The 12551-nt window shown below is 36.8% G+C and overlaps 1 pseudogene; it reads right to left on the reverse strand.

The window, feature by feature from the left end:
- Positions 1-327: 327 nt before the first annotated feature.
- The window catches only part of LOC137040150 (zinc finger protein 420-like), a 38332-nt pseudogene continuing 26108 nt past the window's right edge, over positions 328-12551 (reverse strand).

Raw genomic sequence — 12551 nt, forward strand, 5'->3', positions numbered from 1 at the left:
TCCTTTATATTTCATATGGGGATTATTATTTCAGTCTTATGCTCTGATTAACTTAATCCTTCAGGACAGCTGCACTAGATCAGCACCAATATATTTGTTGGCCGCATACTGTATACATGTCTCACTTCAGAAAAGTAATCATGTAAAATGGTAAAATGAGCTATGTAAAAAAACATTTTTGTTCTTTTATTGAAATGAGACTAATGATGTTATGGCTGACAATTGCGACCCCTGGTAACTTAGAATATTCACTTGCAAATGTTTCTTTGGGAAATGCACAACATATATAACTAAACTAATGTATAAAAACAAATATTGAACAAATCAAATCATGATTTCAGACATTTGTTTTTTGTATGATTGAGTAAAGAGGTTGAATGAGTGAAACTCTTGCCACATGGAATGCAGGGATGGGTTTCTCTCCATTGTGAGTTATCTGGTGCCGCTTCAGTTCAGCATCTGTAATAAAGGTCTTCTCACAATCAAAGCACATATGATTCTTCACACCGCTGTGTCTTTGCTGGTGTAGTTTTAAATAACTCAGCTGACTAAAACGTTTTCCACACAATGAACACATGTGAGTCTTCTCCTTTGTATGAACTTTCAGGTGTCTCTTTAGGGAATCTGCCGTAAAAAAGGTTTTGCTACACTGATCACAGTTATATTGTCTTTCTCCAGAATGAGAACGCAGATGTGATTTAAGAGTACTTTTTCTTGTGAAACTCTTCCCACATTGATCACATGTGTGCGGCTTTTCTCCTGTGTGGATTTTCATGTGTTCATTAAGGCCTCCTTTTTGTATAAAACTTTTCCCACACTGATCACATGAGTACGGCTTCTCTTCAGTGTGCATTTTCAAGTGTTCATTAAGGCCTCCTTTTCGTTTGAAACTCTTCCCACACTGATCACATGTGTGTGGCTTCTCTCCAGTGTGGATCCTCTCATGTGATTTCAAATCTCCTGGCCGACCGAATTGTTTGTCACAGCGTGAACACTTGTAAGGTTTTTCTCCAGTGTTGAGTTATCTGGTGCCGTTTCAGTTCAGTATCACTAATAAAGGTCTTCCCACAATCAAAGCACATATGATTCTTTACAGCACTGTGTCTTTTCTGGTGTTTTTTTAAAAGACTCAATGCACAAAAAGTTTTTCCACACAAAGAACACATGTGAGGTTTCTGCTTTGTATGTAATTTCATGTGGCTCTTTAAGCATTTTGCCCAAATAAATGTTTTACCACACTGATCACAGTTAAATGGTCTTTCTCCAGAATGAGTACGCAGATGTGATTTAAGATTACTTTTATTTGTGAAACTCTTCTCACACTGATCACATGCGTACGGCTTCTCTCCGGTGTGGATTCTCAAGTGTTCGTTGAGGGATTCTTTAAATGTGAAACTCTTCCCACACTGACCACATGTGTGCAGCTTCTCTCCACTGTGGATTATCATGTGTTTCTCCACATATTGTTTTGTTGTGAAATTCTTCCCACATTGATCACATGAGTACGGCTTCTCTCCAGTGTGGATTTTCATGTGGTTCCTAAGGTATTCTTTTAGTGTGAAATTCTTCCCACACTGATCACATGAGAACGGCTTCTCTCCGGTGTGGATTTTCATGTGTAACTGAAGGTGTTTTTTTTGTCTGAAACTCTTCCCACACTGATCACAGGAGAAAGGTTTCTCTCCAGTGTGAACTCTCATGTGAAGTTTAAGATTGTGTTTATAAGTGAAACTCTTCTCACACTGATCACATGAGAACGGCTTCTCTCCAGTATGAATTAGCATGTGCATCTGAAGGTGTTTTTTTTGTGTAAAACTATTCCCGCATTGATCACATGTGAAAGGTTTCTCTCCACTGTGAACTCTCATGTGAACTTTAAGATTTTGTTTACCTGGGAAACTCTTTCCACACTGAGAGCATTTGAAAGATTTGTTGGATCTTCTCTTCAGTAGTAGATTTCTTTCAGTTTGTGAGCGACTCAAAGATTTCTTTCCAGATTTGACATGTTTCTCTTCCGCTTCACTCAGTTCTTCACTCTCTTCATTCTCCTCCAAGTCTGAAATGAAAGTAAAAAGCTTAAATGTTTAGTAAATCATAAATCAAAAAGAAATGTGAGGGGAAAGGACATGACCTGTTATTTTATCTTGAATGTTCTTGGTGTGCAATTTCATGACTGATAAGTTTATCAGAGGTCAGTCAAATACACACGGTTACCAGCAATGCACTAACTGCGTCATCTTGTGAGCATTCGTAGAATGACTGTTCAGTTTATTTGCTTAGAAATTATATTAAAATTAGCTTGTAAAGGAGATACATTTCCCCCCTTGTCTGCTTCATCTCAAACCTGTGTGCAAGGACAGCAATGGTCAATAAAGAAGACTTTTCTTTGTTCCACAAAAACGTAAAACCCAAGAACACAGGGACAAGGAGGAACTCTCTCCGCATGATGGTGAGCCACACTTTTTTTTTTTTACATAAGGCAGTAAATGAACTAAACCCACCCAACTAACTTGAACATAAACACACATACCTTTACTTAAGCAAAAACTCAACCATATTGCTTGAATAATGCATTAATCAACTCCAAACTAACAAATACCCATAATACACCTGGCTGCTAGCGCTGACAGCCGGGTCATTACAATAGGTTTGTATGTATTTAAAAGGCTCATTAAAAAACATGTAAAAAACAAGCTAATTAAAAAAAAAAAATCCTCCCATGACGCACGCAAATATCGGAATTGCTGGCCAGAGGCTAAAGACTACAGCCAGCAGAGGGAGCCATTTCCGCATGTTCAGAGATCACACAGCACTCACCTGGCAGCTGCAGCCTCAGGCATTCGTGTTAAAACGGTGGCCAGCAGAGCAAAGTAAGTCTTTCAACTTCTCAAACTAATTCCTTTGAAAGTTAATCTTTCAAAGGCATGAACTGAAAACGCAGCAGACTGAACATGCGCTGTGAATCTATGCCGCGAGTGCCGTCTCGTTTACCTCAGCTCTCATCACGAGCTCATCCATGACTGTCAACGTGACTCCTGCAGCGGTCTGGCCTGTGAGACTCCCTCAGCGGCTTAATCACATATTGAACACACACTTTCAGTTTTTAATTGTAGTGTCTGTTCTCTAACTGAACTGATTTTACGAAGATGATCGCAGTCGGGTAGTGATCATTGATTCAGTAATCTAGTAGGCTAGTGGTGGCTTTGGGAATGGCCTCGTAGGCATGTGTTGGGAGTAACGCATGACAAAAGTAATACATCACAGTAACAGGCATTACTAATGATTTTTTTCGTAATATTTTACTCAGTACATTTTCAGTAATACTTGCGGATAAGTTATTTTAACAGGGTTCGTACGGGTGCTTGAAATCCTTGAAAGTGCTTGAATTTTGATGTCGTGTTTTCAAGGTTTGAAAAGTGCTTGAATTTTGGATAAAGTGCTTAAAAATGCTTGAAATTGTAACTATTTCTTTTACAACAAATACCTATCTGACTAAATAGTTTGTTTATTAAATGTAGAAATAAAATGTTGGAGAGCCTAAAATGAAACCTGCTGTGCTCGCGATCTGCCTGTCTATTTCCGTGTGACTCCGCCCCCATGTTGTCGTTTCAATGAACGTTGGCTGAAAGATGCTAAATACGAATTTTGGATCAAACGGACACAAACCCCACGAACGAAGTGCCTCCTGTAAAGTTTGCAAAAATACATGCAGCTTTTCACTATGGGCGAGTCTGCTCTTTCGAGTCACATGAAAGGTAGGCTAAGTCATAGACTTTCAAGTAAGCTAACTAAAGTAGTTTACTATAGCCTAAGTTACACATTAGCGCCTATTTGTTTAACTTGCGCTATTAACTGCTAGCTAGGGATTCGCATTAGTGACAGAGTATATGTATAATGTGATAATGTAAGATTAGCATGTCCGTTATGGCATGTTCATTTGTGGAATAGGCAGTGAACGTAGCCACAAATTAAAACCTACAAACATTAGCTCAGTGCATAAAAATAGTGTCAGATGATCATACAAGTAACCATGGGCGTAGATTACGCGGGGGACGTGTCCCCCTCACTTTTAATAAAATGTATTTTCGTCCCCCGCACTTTTACTGGGTCTCACCGATGCTAGTCGACCCGCTCCGAGCGGGATCCGAACCGGCGTTACCTGCGCGGGTGGCGGGCAAGTTAACAGGGACGCTAAAAACAGCTCTCTCTAATCTCGGTTGATTGCACGCTTCTTGAGGTCACGGTCAAATGTATTTACATAGAAACCAATGTGAATACATCAAGATTTAAATTCAGAGACAAAAAATAATCTTTGCATGACCTGTCATTTTATTCGCATCTAAATATGAGGAGGCGCTCTCTCACGTCCAAAAGTGGATTCGTAATATCCAGTCACGCTGGAGCTGCAGCTGAAGGAAAACACTCGTTATGATGATGAAACGTGACGACGACAATCAGACGATTGCGACAATATATATGCTTTATGTGTGTTTTTCAAGCCATCTCAATGTAGGCTATTGATGACAATAAAGTATAGGCTATCATATGAATAATGCAGCTTTTAATGTTTAGTATCTTCTGCTCACCAAGGCTGCATTTATGTAATCAAAAATAGTTCAAACTGTAATATTTTGAAATATTATTACAAATTAAAACAGCTTTTTTTCTATGTGAATATATAGTGATTTATTCCTGTGATCAAAGCTGAATTTATCATTACTCCAGTCTTCAGTGTCACATGATCCTTCACTGATCATTCTCATATGAGGATTTCATAATCAAGAAACATTTATGATTATTATCTGTGTTGAAAACAGATGTGCTGCTTAAAAATGTTGTGGAAACCATGATAGCCTACATGTTATTTTTCAGGATTCTTTAATGAATAGAAAGTTCAAAGGATAGCATTTATTTGCATTCATTAAATATATTATCATCTTTTGTAATATTAAAAATATCACTTGTGATCAATTTAATGCATGTCTGATCAATAAAAGTATTAATTTCTCTCTTTTTTAATTTTACCACAAATCTTTAGATGGTTTCCACAAAAATTAAGCAGCACCATGAGCAGCACAACTGATAATAATCATAAATGTGTGTTGATCATCAGATCCTCATCTGAGAATGATTAGTGAAGGATCATGTGACACTGAAGACTGGAGTAATGATGATAAATTCACAGGAAATTGATCACAGGAATAAATCACACTTTACTATATATTCACACAGAGAACAGCATGGTTTACATTAGAATATATATATATTTTTACATTGCATAAAATCTATGGAGTGTTAATGCACAAGTGTTTGTAGGCTAGTATATAAACCGATTATAAAATGGCACAAAAAATAGGAGAATAATATTATTGATATTAATTTGTGGTTATTGTTCAGCAGTGTATTTGATATCTTGCACAATTAAAAGCAAGAGATGCGATAAATTATATTGCTCCCAAAAAAAAAAAAAAAAAATTCTGTCCCCCTCACTTCTGAAAAGATGGCTACGCCCCTGCAAGTAACTTAGTGCTGTCAAAAATATTGATGTATTTTTCGATCGGTCTGAATTTCGCACGGGATTAGACACATAATTCTACAAATTCCTGCAGATTTTGCGCTCATATCTGAAGTGGGCACATACCGTTATAAAGCCGACCTCTGACATACAAGTAAATAAAATAAAAAATAGCTCCTTTTCCCAGCTAATTAATGGTCAAATACACACAAAAAATGTTACACTGTTCATCTGGGTGTGTATTAACGTAAATACAGCCGTAAACGGTTCAGAAGAATGAGTAACAGGAACAGTGTTTTGATTCCACACTCGCGTCAGGTCTTAAAGGGGCAGAAGTTATTCAAACTACAAAAAGACAAAAGATCACCTGCTGCTCTTTACTGATTAACTTGTGTAACTTTAACAGATTAATATGTATTTAATTTTACAATAAAAATCCAATGTTATTTTAAATTTAATAATTTGTTTATTTTTTTTAATTCAGTGTCTCACCTGAATACAGTTAGACCTAGGCCTACCTGATTTATTTGTGCTATTGTTTTTGCTTATTTGTTCTTATTTTATTACTGTTTTCTCTTCTTTTTACCATTTGAAGTCAAGCTTTCTTGTGCTGTATGTAAGCTACTGCAACACAATTACCCCATTGTAGACCACGCACTGTAAGCATATTTGTGAGATAATTGTAATGGTAATTGATCAATGATTATGAAAAAAAAGCTTAAGCTTTATCATATAAAGTGATCTCTTCAGAAGAAATACTTGATTGCCTAGACTTTTAATAGACATACACACACAAAAAAGAAATTAATTATAAATAGAAAAGGTCAATGAGGTACATGCGATTGACTGTCTACCTCAAAGACGAATGTTTTCATTTTTAAAATGTTCAATAAATGAATTGAAAGTTAAGTGAACCCGTCGAGTGATTTTGTTTAGGCTAATTGTTTTTACAATTACCCCAAAGGCAGGTTAGATAGTTAGCACAGTCTACTTAGACAGTGATACATTTAAAATAAATAAAACTTGTGATTTGGTTAAATATCTGATCCTGCTGCTTTACGAAACACGATTTTGGCCGTTTATAGTATTATTATCTTTTAAATGTGATAATAAAGTGTACTAAATAATAATTTTGACAATGTATTGGTATGTAATTTACAGCGGTGTTAGGTGCTGGAAAAATCATTAAAATTGACCTTGAAAGTGCTTGAAAAGTGCTTGAATTTGACCTTTGAAAAGGTGTACGAACCCTGTTTTAAGCAAATCCACGGACTCACAGATAATATATGGCAGGGTTGCCAACTTTTATGTTCAGATGTTAAGGTTGGAGTGAGATTTTATTTTTTTTGGGGGGGGGGGGGGGTATTGTAGGGTCTATTTCAAACTTAATTTAGTATCAGTTCATATGCAGGTATATAGCTTACTGTACATAATAAGGAAAATAGTTTGTCCTAGCACTATTTTAAACGTTTAATGGGTCAAATTAAATGTGCTCGCATTCATTAATATTCACTAATGTGTGTGCTTATTAAAAGTATCATTATTCATTAAAAATATTAGGATACTAAGTCCTAATATGATGCATAAGTTATTAACGTTTTAAAATTTAAAGAAATTTAGTGTTTGATTATATCTAAATATTTATTCAAATGGAAGACAACTTGATTGTTTTTGAGCAACTAGATTAGATACATGTATATTTATTAAAGAGCCATAAGGCATAATAATTAACATTATTATTTTTTAAGCAACAAAATAAACAATTTACCTCTTTGAATTGGAATTCTCTATTTTAACCTTAATTAAATTGAAATATAAATAATACAAATATTAGAAGAAATATATTTTAAGTGGTCATTAATTGACAATAATTTTTGCACAAGTATTTTAGTAGCCTACCAAAATATCTCTTCAAAATATTCAATAAACATTGAACTAAAATATAGAACACGTATTTAATTGAAAAATAGTCAATCGGGTCTAAATACAAGAATAAAATTAATGTTAACAATGTTGCATCTCTATCACTCTCCATAATAAAACGATCCTGTGAATATGGCTGACTTAATAATCAATGTTCAAGCTGTACTGTTTAACAAAACTTGCTGCAAACATCTGTATAGTGTAAACTGTTGTGTATCTGCCATTCAAAAGCATTGACACCGCGCTAGAAGTATAGAGCGCTCTGCGCGCCGCCGCCGGGAGATGAGCATGTTGCATCTCCGCTTTTCAATGCCTCTGGCTTTAACATTAGCGCCAAAACGCTATTTATTTATTGTTTGAATTTCGCATTAAAACGTAATAATAATAACAACATAAAAAGCTATAGGCCTAAATTTGTTTAATATAAAAAACAGGTTTGGCAATTTGGCGTGAGATTAAGTTGGGCAGCGTGAGAGTGTGACACAGAGCCTGAAAGCGTGTGTGTCACGCCAAATCAGTGAGAGAATAGTCTCGGAGTGAGTTTTACCATGCTGACTGTCGTGACCGAATGCGACACGCATTTTGAATGCTGAATGGAGGCTGATAGCCACAACAGAGGAAGAGTTTCCATTAAGTTTAAGTAAATATTATCTGTCATACACATTAAGCTATCGAATGGCTTCGGGAGACATGGACCATAGTGTACAAACAAACAAAAACAAAAACTTTTAGGAGCTTAGCAATACCATGAGTATTCAAGGTATTGGATGGGTCCCATCTGACCAATATGCCTACCTGAAATGGCTATAAAAAAAAAACAGGAAAAATAAAATAGTCTCCGATCGGTGCATCCCTGATATAAGTGTTTCTTAAACAAGATTCAAGCTCCATTTTCTGCCCAGTTAATGGTAAGTGCCCAGTACTTTATTTTTACTTAACTATGTAAGCTAACATTATTTCACAGCTCCTAGATGCATTTCTTTATTGTTTACTACAGCTAAACCAAGTGAACTACTGGAAGTTGTATAACCCTTAATGTTCTTCAGCATCATTAATGAAGAATCAAGAATAAACACCAACCTCTTTGTTCTTCCGTATCTTCAGGTTCCATCCTGCAGGATTCTGGATCAGTCATGTTCTCCTCACTGCTCAGCTCTGTCTTCACTCAGAGGCTGATGGGAATAATCCAGCATTTATTGGTGAACTGCTGTGGGAGGAGCTTCACTGAAAATCAATCATTGTGTTTAAGGAGGAGCAGATCTGCCAAAATAAAAAATGATCAAATTGAGGTTTTCACCAATAATTAAAAAAAAAAAGGATGCATTTATCTTTTATGTTCATCTATCAAAATGTAAAGTTTTGGCTTTAAGTTAAAAAAGGCTTTCAGCAGCTGTTGACACCTGAAACAAGCCGTACAGGATCATCAGCAGAGACCTCACTTCAGTACTTAAAAACTGCTCTGTCATATTATTTATCACAATCTGCGAAGAATAAAACACCAGTAATACATAAAAAAAAATACAAATGGCACACCTGAAGTATTTATTTTTTATTATTATTTTGCTTCTTTTATGTGACAGAAAATACAGAATAGCAGGGGGAAAAAATCATTTGAATACCTAAATATAGTTAGATTTTACAATACTTGGGCCTACATTAACAATAAAGGAATTATATCATTAATTTCCCCACAGACACAATGACATATTTAGCAGTAACGCTGTTTAGCAGTGATTGTATACATAAAGGAGACTCAAATGAGTGAACGTGGTGCACAGACATCCTCAAGGGTTGGGGAGTAATGAAATACATGTAACTTATGTATTTAAAATACAAAATTTGAGTTACTGTATTTCATTAGTTACATTTTAAATGGGTGGTAATCAAATTACAGTTACTTCTAAAAAAGCATTAGATTACCAAAAGTGATTACGTAAGGGAAAAAGTACACCCAGCTGGTTGTTATCACAGAATAAACCCAGAGTGATCAGGACCCTGACGCAAAGTGTACATTATCCCGCTTATTACACGGCTACTTGTTTCAAGTAAATTATACACATTCTAGCCATGGTACATAAAAGCCTGATTAGTCCACCAGGACAGCGCCTAGTGCCCATGGGTAACAATAGTTTGACTGAACCACTCTCAAATTTTGTCGAATTTGTCCTGAGACCGTTAGTCACATCTCTTCCTAGCTATCTGAAAGATACAGCAGATTCTCTCCAATGTTTATCAACTATTCAAAATGTTGAGCAAGATTTTATACTGGGCCCCAAGGATGTGACCTCGTTATATACCAATATTCCACATCACAAAGGCCTTTTAGCCCTTAAACATTTTCCTGAACTACCAAACTGTGATTTGTCTTATCCTGTATTACTATGTTACACTTATAATAAGTATTATAATATAATATTCAGACTATTCTAATCCGGTTCGGATCGGAACAGCTGTGGAGTAGTCCAGTACCTGCGTGACTCGTCATAGACATAAACAGAAAGTAGCAGCTCTGGCTGCTGCAATAGTCTTTCGCAAGACGCATGCAGTTCTGTTTGTTAAACGCTAAAGAACCAAACGTAACCTATAGTGTTGCTTTAATTCAATGTATTTTGGGTTATTAAATGTCTGATTTGATTAGAACAGCATGAAGAGTTGCTGATCCAAAATTCTCTACACATCTGCTTCAGAGTACGGTAAGATACTGTATGAAATGTGCCCGTTTTCTCTGCAACTTTCTCGGCTACTTTAAATTACTGTTGTTAAATGTGTGTGTGTGACTGAACATGTGCTGACATGCATCTAAGGCCTGGGACACACTAGACAATTTTCAAATCTTAAAGGGTTAGTTCACCCAAAAATGAAAATGAAAATCATTAATTACTCACCCTAATGTCGTTGGACACTGTAAGACCTTCATTCATCTTCGGAACACAAATGAAGATATTTTTGTTGAAAGCTGATGGCTGAGAAAGGCTTCAAGAAAGGCCTCCATTGGCATTCAGTACATTCCCACTCACAAGACCAATAAAAGGCACTAAAAACATTGTTACAAAGTTCATCTCACTACAGTGGTTGTACAATCATTTTACGAAGCGACGAGAATAGTTTTTGTACCCAAAAAAATCAGAATAATGACTTTATCTGCCAAGTTATTGTCTTCCGTGTGGGTCTCGGACATGTACTCACGCAATAGTAGCACTCCTCCTCGCTTATGGGTCATGTATCCGAACGGTGGATCTGCGTCATTCTCACGCATGCATTGAGTTCAAGTCAATAACTTGGTGGATGATGTCTTTATTTTGATTTTTGTGCGCACAATAACTATTTTCGTCGCATTGCAGGTCTTACGGGTGTCCAACGACATAGGGCTGCACGATTAATCATATTTTAACCGTGATAACGATATCTGTCTACCACAATTAATTTCCCATAATCCTCGCGATATCAATGTGTAAATACCAAGCTCAAAACAAATTTTGTAATGTTACAAATGGGTCGTTTTTCTTATATGGGTTGAGCGTGCACGGAGGGCACGCTAGTGCGCATGCCGTAAATTGTATGAACATAATGGCAGAGCAACAAGAGGAAGGTGAAGTGCAATCGTTAGGTCATACTCCGTTGTTTGGAAGTATTTTGGGTTCAGAGAAAGTGATGTTGATCAGGTACAAGTCCTATGCAAACTGTGCTCATGTGCCGTACAGACATCACAAGGTAACACAACAAATCTCATCAACCACCTTAAAAGCCACCATAAAGTACAATATCACGAATATCAAAGGTTGAAGGCACAACAACAAATCCTCAGCCTTCCACAAAGCAGACAACAATAACGGGGACATTGCTCAACGCAATACCATATTCATCTTCCTCGCAAAGACACAAGGAAATAACAGATGCTATAACGTTTCATTTAGCCAAGGATGTGTGTCCACTAAGCAAGGAAGGGTTTAAAAAAATGATTTCCACACTTGACAAAAGGTACAGCATACCCTCACGCAACTATTTTTCTAACGTTGCTGTGCCTGGGCTGTATGCGAAATGCCGACTGGAAATAGGAAGAGAAATTCGCAATGCTGAATATTGTGCTGCGACAACCGACTTCTGGTCAAGTAGAACCACGGAGCCGTATCTGAGCTTGACAGTTCATTTTATTGACACTAAGTTTGAAATGAAAAGCAGGCTTTTGCAAACTTTGTTTTTTCCACAAGACCATACAGCAGAATGTATTGCAAACAGCCTCAAAGAAGCGATTTTTTGCATGGGGGATGCTCGAGGAAAGACTTGTCTGCATTACAACGGACAATGCAGCCAATATGCTCAGGGCAGCATCTCTGATGCTGGATGAGACTACATTGCTTTGGACATAGACTTCATTTAGCTATTGGTGAGTTGCTTTACATTTTTTAACTATTTTGCCCATTTTAAAGATGCACAAATCTAAAGTAATGTCTATAGTAATTTTACAGCGACTCCTAGCGTCATACAGTATATTCTGCCAAATAGTTCAATAACATATATATATATAGTAAAGCTTGTTAAAATAGCAACCGATTTATTTATGTTTAAAAGTTTTGCAATAAACAAACAAAAAATTGTCAATGTACTTATAGTTAAACAACAAAAATAGTTTAAATTAACACATTTGGGCCTTTTGCTGTTTTTAGACCTACTATGCCATGGGCTTGACAAATGTTTTTCTGACAACTGTTTTTCTGCAGAGAATGCTATCCAATAATTGACCGGGCTGTGGGCCTCTGTCAAAAGGCTGGTGAGCTCCTTTTCCTACTGCTCCCCGAACACTCACTGAAAACAGTGTCCCACCAGGTGGGAATCACGTCAGGCCATAATAGAGAGAGTCATTGAGCAGCAGAAGGCCATTGCCCATGTCCTGTCCTCTGACAAGAAGTCCCGGCATCTTATCCCCACATGGCAGGACATGGACGTGCTAGAGGCGATCAACAAATCCCTGCAGCCTCTAGTTGAGTTTACAGATGCACTGTCTGGGGAGAACTACGTCAGTGTTTCATTTGTAAAGCCAGTTCTTTATCTTTTCAACTTGTCAGTCTTGAAAGTTAAGGATGATGATACTGACCTGTCAAGAGCAATAAAGTCT

This window comes from Pseudorasbora parva, chromosome 14 (genome assembly GCF_024679245.1).
Source record: "Pseudorasbora parva isolate DD20220531a chromosome 14, ASM2467924v1, whole genome shotgun sequence".
In the NCBI taxonomy this organism is placed as follows: Eukaryota; Metazoa; Chordata; class Actinopteri; order Cypriniformes; family Gobionidae; genus Pseudorasbora; species Pseudorasbora parva.